The sequence below is a fragment of the Schistocerca piceifrons genome, chromosome 2 (assembly GCF_021461385.2).
Source record: "Schistocerca piceifrons isolate TAMUIC-IGC-003096 chromosome 2, iqSchPice1.1, whole genome shotgun sequence".
Classification (NCBI taxonomy): domain Eukaryota; kingdom Metazoa; phylum Arthropoda; class Insecta; order Orthoptera; family Acrididae; genus Schistocerca; species Schistocerca piceifrons.
In genome coordinates, this window is record NC_060139.1 from 483,203,346 (window position 1) to 483,209,986 (window position 6,641).

Here is a 6,641-nt window from a genome sequence, read left to right on the forward strand (position 1 = left end):
AAACGTTAAAAACATATGTTTTGACAGAGTACAGGGAAAACTGAGCGACTGTGAAACTGTTGCATTTATTTGTTGCAGTTTATGTGACAAACTCTTACGTTTTCATCACTTTTTTGGGAGTGATTATCACATCCACAAGAAAACCTAAATCGGGCAAGGTAGAAGAATCTTTTTACCCATTCGCCAAGTGTACAAGTTAGGTGGGTCGACAACATATTCCTGTCATGTGACGCACATGCCGTCACCCGTGTCGTATAGAATATATCAGACGTGTTTTCCTGTGGAGGAATCGGTTGACCTATGACCTTGCGATCAAATGTTTTCGGTTCCCATTGGAGAGGCACGTCCTTTCGTCTACTAATCGCACGGTTTTGCGGTGCGGTCGCAAAACACAGACACTAAACTTATTATAGTGAACAGAGACGTCAATGAACGAACGGACAGATCATAACTTTGCGAAAATAAAGAAAGTAAAATTTTCACAAGAGGGAAGACGTTTGTTCCGCAGATGCCCACGCTAACCGCGGGACCACGGCGATCCTGCGCTTACGTTATCCTTGATGTTGCCTATCTTGCGGATGGACTACTCAGTTTGTATATTTTGCTTATTTTTTTCATAGTTCCATACAACTTCTTCCTGTTTTATCGAGTGATCTGTGTTCAGTGTTTCAAGGCCTATCCACTGTGCCAACTTTTAACTAAATCTGAGGGGGGTGCGATGGGGAGGTTCCCTTGTAAGGACCAATTGTAGTGCAGTTTTCTTAAGTTACACACATAAATCTACTCAGATGATGGACCTGGGATACGCTTTACGCAAACAGCTCAAAAATATACGTAGCTTTACACACGCATTTGTCGAATTTTGTTTATGTCAGTGAATGTTAAAAAATGGAATACGTTGCCTGCGTTTTAATTTGTGTGTAATGTTATCAGTGGCATATTCTGACTGACGATTTTTATTGATGTGCAACGGTATTTCTTATTTCTGATTGTTAATTTTCGGTGTCATCATTATTAGTATATGTCTAAAAACATAATTTGTGAATATTTTAAACCTATTACCTTAACTTCTTAATCATGTTGATGGAAACATTCCGAATTTAATAATTTTTCTTTTTTAAGCCATCGGTCTTTTGGCAGGTTAGATGTTGTTCTTCAGTTCTCTCTATCTTCTGTCAAAATGTTCATCTCACTGTAACTACTACTCTAAAAATCACCTACAAGGTGTTTCAAAATTCCCGTTACAAACTTCTAGGACTTGAAGAGGAGACTGAGTACATAATATTTTGAACAGGAAACCATGACCGAACACGACTGTTTCCATTCTACGACGGTTTCAATTCAGATGTTTAACTCATCCACGTCTGCTTCAGGAACTGAATTAGGCATGACGCAGTACAATTATTAGGTAACATTTAGAAAGAAAACATGACGAAACATCCATTTGTCACTGAAGCACATATGTTAGAATTAACACTTAAACATTACGAGTTTCGATTATTGCAAAACAAAAAAGAACCCAGCATATTGAACATACAGAACGTAATGTTTAGTATTAACACAAACAAATTTCTTAAGTGACAAACTGATGTTTCGTTATGTTTCATTTCGAATTGTTACTAATATTCAGTTTCTCAAGCAGAAGTGGACGAAGGATATATCTGAATTGGAACCATCGTAGCCGGCCTCTGTGACCGAGCGGTTCTAGGCTTCAGTCCGGAACCGCGCTGCTGCTACGGTCGCAGGTTCGAATCCTGCCTCGGGCATGGATGTAAGTGATGTCCTTGGGTTAGTTAGGTTTAAGTAGTTCTAAGTCTAGGGGACTGATTACCTCAGATGTGAAGTCCCATAGTGCTTAGAGCCATTTGAACCATTTTGGAACCATCGTAGAACGGAAATGGTACGTTTCCCAATGTGAGTTCCTTCTCAAAATATTATGTACTCATTCCCCTCTATAAGTCCTAGAAGTTTTTAACGGGAACTTTCGTACATCATGAATAACTATTATCGTACCAATATATGCCCTTACAGTTTTCCCTACCACCGTTCCTACCAACGTCAGGCTAAGGCCGCAACATTTGTCCCTCGAAGTCACAATCTTCTTCTGGTAAGTTTACAGTAGGACCAACTCTTCTTACTTCTACTTCCTATTTTATTTATTCACTTAGTTTATAAGATGTTTCGAGAGCATCACTTTTTAACAGCATCAGGTTTATTGTTCTCAGGTGTCCCGTAGTAAAAATTTCGCTTCCATACAATGCTGTACTCCAGATGTAGACTTCTTCCTCAGCTGTCTACCAATGAGTGACGCCAGTAGTACTCTTTTATCGAACAAAGCTCTTTTCTCCTGCATCAATCAGCTTCTCGCCTATTTCTTTCTCCGACCACCTTTGTAATCTTGGCTCCTAGATAGGAGAAAGCTTTCAATTCCTCTACGTCTAATTTCCAGTTATGACGTTATGCAAGTCTTTGCTGTTTTATACATCACTAAACATCACCACCGTCTAAGTTTAGTTTATATTTTGGGCTAAATGTACTGTCCATGCCACTCAACTGGCCTACTGAGTCTTCCGCATGTTCAGTTAGAAGAAGTAACCTATGTCATCTGTCCCCCTCGCGCTTTCATTATCCTTTCGAAATTTTCTTTCAGCCAGGGGATCCGTGTGAAACGTTAGCACTTTTATAGTTTTAAATAATGACAGTATTTGGAATAAGAGTAATCGTTGGGATAACAAATATGTTTGTCATTTCGGAACGTACATTCGTTTATAAAAGTCAGCTTGTAGTACGGGGAGGGATAAATAGACTGCCGCAGAGGTCACGGTTATTATTTATGCCAATGCTGTAACCATATTATCCCGTTAAAAAGCACCTAAAAGAAATAAAATGATATTTGTAATAAGATAATATGAAAAGGGAATATCATACGTGATTAATAACTTCGTTTCGTAAAATATACGTATGAAACTGGACATCCACGGTGGCCTTTTGCCTATGACAGTTTTATGTTAAAAACTTCCGTAGATAGTTTTAGCGGAAAATCGATATGAAATGTCAGGAGCCGGTTAAAAAATCTTTGTAACGATACCTCATTCATCCCTGTGCGATTAGTATGTGTTGAGAAAAAGGGATACTGACTTGAGAAATAATGTATATAGGCCTATGATACGATGATTGTTCTTTGACCTAAAAGCTAAAGATGAGAATATAATGTCAGTTTATTAACCTCAAAAATATGTCTTCCACAACAACTTTAATAACATAAAAGGATGTACTGCTTACTTGTTGAGTGGGTAATTATTAACCCCTTGATTCTTAGAGTATTACGCATCTTTAGACACGACTGTGTTACATAAAAACAGCGGATTTAGAAAACGGTACAGTGAGGCAGTTCACCAACACATTTCCCCTGGACTGGTTCGAGCAGCTCCATTATCAATCACGCACGCTCCTAAAATGCAGTGTTTTCTGGACTTAGTATGCTGTTCGTGTCGCCTTATGTTGTCATCTGCTTATTCAATGCAAAATTGAGTTGGCTTATGCTGTATATTTTTCAGATTTCGGTAATATCGAATGGCGCACATAAATCGACAGGCAGCGTTTCTTCCCGGGACGTCGGATTTCTTATTGACAATCTCCAGGTTCCCCAGGTGACAGTATAACTTTTTCCCGGCGATTTCTTCAGCTTCCCTGTCTGTCTGCTTGACAGACACTGATGAACCAAAATACCGTGACCCCTGCTTACTGGCGTGTTGTTTCATTGTCGTAACGCATGACAGCAGTGATACTGTGTGGCGTTTGCTGGTCAAGTCCTTGATAAGTTTCCGGTGGTATGTGGCACCAGACGTCTTCACACGTCACACCATGCCCGCAAATTACTGGCCGGTGGTTTGGGCAAGGAGCTAGCGAAGGATAGCATCCAACATGTGCTCCACAGGGTTCAGACCAGGCGAATCTGACGTCCAAGACATCAACATGAGTTCTCTATCGTGCTTCTTAAACCATATTAGCACAATTCTGACCTTGAGAAACGTATAGTTAGCCTGATGGAAGCAGCTGTCTGTGTTAGGAAATACATCAAGCGTGAAGGGATGCAGTTAGTCCGCAATAATATTCACGTAGTCACGGCTGTCATGGCATCTTCGAATCAATTACCACCACAGGTCTCATGGAGGCCTAGGTGAACGTCCTTCATAGCATAATACTACCGCACTGAAATGCACCGACCAGGCGTAACAAGAACTGTGATTCATTTGATCATGTGACACATTTCCGCCAACGGCCTTGCCGCAGTGGTAACATCGGTTCCGTCTGATCCCCGGAGTTTAGCGCTGTCGAGCTTGGCTAGTACTTGGATGGATGGCCACCCGGTCTGCCAAGCGCTGTTGGCAAGCGGGGTGGACTCAACCCTTGTGAGGTAATTTGAGGAGCTGCCTGATTGAGAAGTAGCGGCAGCCGGCCAGTGTGGCCGTGCAGTTCCAGGCGCTTCAGTCCGGAACCGCGTCACTGCTACGGTCGCAGGTTCGAATTCTGCCTCGGGCATGGATGTCGGTGATGTCCTTAGGTTAGTTAGGTTTAAGTAGTTCTAAGTTCTAGGCGACTGATGACCTCAGATGTTAAGTCCCATAGTGCTCAGAGCCATTTGAACCAACCAGAGTCGAGTTAATTTCCCCATTTGCGGTTCGTATCCTGTTCGTCACTGTTACACTTACGTGCTTTCCTTACCGTGTCATGTGCACGCAATGCTACTAGGTGGCGTTCAGTCTAGCGGTGGACAGTGGTCATAACATTTCAGCTCGTCCGTGTATGTTGGGCATTCCTGCATATTGAGGTCGCTTGTTGTCTGGATTCCATAATTAAGAGCTGAAAATATTAACCTAATTGCAATGTATACAGAGAGATTTAACGATTCCTCCAGTGACCCATACTTGAAGAATCCGAATATATGGTACGACTTGAAGTACTCTCTGCCTTGCACTTCACAGTGGTTTCCATAGTCCAGATGTAGATATAGATGGACTGGATGTCATAACTCTTCGACCGAGAAGAACAGTTACATTATTAAAAGAAATTATTTGGGAATGAAGATATTTAAGTCACACTCCGCTACCGGGATAAAAGGGTCGCAATTTGTAATTCGCGACTGCGTGATTGTTAGTTATTACGGGCGCGCCAGTTTTATTCGTACTTGGACATCAGATTTCGTAGTGAATTAATAGCTGCCGGCTCTGAAAAAGTTTGCTGCCGTTCGTGGCATCTACATCAGATGTACAAAAGGTTGATAATTCTTCGTCGGCAAGCAGGTATCCCGTAAAACGTTACCAGTACTTAACAGAAACTTGTGGTGCGTCGTCTGTGAAAATGGTGATTATTACTCTTAAAATAAACGTATGTACACCATTTTAATTAACGCAATTATTATTAACTAAGAAATTACAAATGTTTACAAGTGCAGTGCCCAAAGCCGGAGGGAGTAGGCTAGCTGAAGCAGAAGAAAAAAAAGTGTACTGCTTAAGGCATCGATCTCCCATGTATAAAACAGCGTCAGCCCTCTTATTACAAACGAGTTGTGTGTTAAATATTTGCTGTAAGTATGTAACGAAGGAACGGTTCAAGAAAGTTTTGAAATTGTGTGTAAAGTTGCCAAGTGCTTTCATTATGAAACACTGGATGAATATAAATTGGGTATTTTAAGCAAAAGCTAGTTTATCACGAGTCTCATTTACAGCCTCATACCTCCTGAACTGTGCGTCGTACAATGATACAATTATGCATGTACAGTCAGTGATAGAAGCTCTTGCCAGTCGGGGTGGCCGAGCGGTTCTAGGCGCTACAGTCTGGAACCGGGCGACCGCTACGGTCTCAGGTTCGAATCCTGCCTAGGGCATGGATGTGTGTGATGTCCTTAGGTTAAGTTAGTTTTAATTAGTTCTAAGTTGTAGGGGCCTGATGACCTTAGAAGCTAAGTCCCATAGTGCTCAGAGCCATTTTTTGATAGAAGCTCTTATTTTATTCAACGTCTGTTGTGAATAGAGTTAGTAGGAAAGACGTAATAAATTAAAACATCATGTCCGGTGTTTCAATTGTACTGTGTGAGACGAACACACAGTTTCTAACTGTAATGCCTGTCTTATTGTGTTAAATGTTTAACACAACATTATCCTTCAATGAGTAGACTACGACACCATTTTAAATGCCATCAATAATTTTACGCGGAATATTGAAAATCAAATTTTTGTTCCCGTAGGGACCGTTAGATAGGCAACCTGCTTGCTCTGGGATTGTCGTTTAGGAATAATGATTTTCGTAACGAAGGGAGGATGTCTATATAGCGTTCCGCAATATTTCCTTAGACTTAAAATTTGAACGGTATAGCCGAGTACCGTCTTTTAGGAACGTGATTATTTTTCCGCCCCGATAAAAATGTTTCATTTGCATATCTGTTCGGCAGTCCCGGTTTACGACTGATGTTATTTCGTAAGTGCTCAACCCAAACTGAACGCCGAAACCCACTCACTATTCACGTAAAAAAAACAATCGTCCATTTTGAGTAATTAGCCTCGGCCACTTGCTTTATTAAACTGACGCAACAGTTCGAAGCCTCTAACATGAAGTCTGTATCCTAGTAAATCATTTCCTAC